Consider the following 277-nt stretch of genomic DNA (forward strand, 5'->3'; position numbering starts at 1 on the left):
TCAAACATAGTCTTAGCTTCGGAATTTTTACTGTTGGGGTTGTGAAAAGTGGGTTCAATCGAGCGGGATTAGAAACCTGCTTGGTGTACAGGATACCGACCCTTCACAGGGGATGGATGGGTTAATTTTTGACCATTTTTTATTCGATTGGGGCCCACATGTTTGTGAATTATACAGAACCCGTCCCATGTACACAAGGAATTTTTCATGGGATTATAGCTTGATAGGATAATATTTGATTTTTCAATCAAGATTTTATTGGGTGGACATTAGATCA

The sequence above is a fragment of the Olea europaea genome, chromosome 16 (assembly GCF_002742605.1).
Source record: "Olea europaea var. sylvestris chromosome 16, O_europaea_v1, whole genome shotgun sequence".
NCBI lineage: Eukaryota > Viridiplantae > Streptophyta > Magnoliopsida > Lamiales > Oleaceae > Olea > Olea europaea.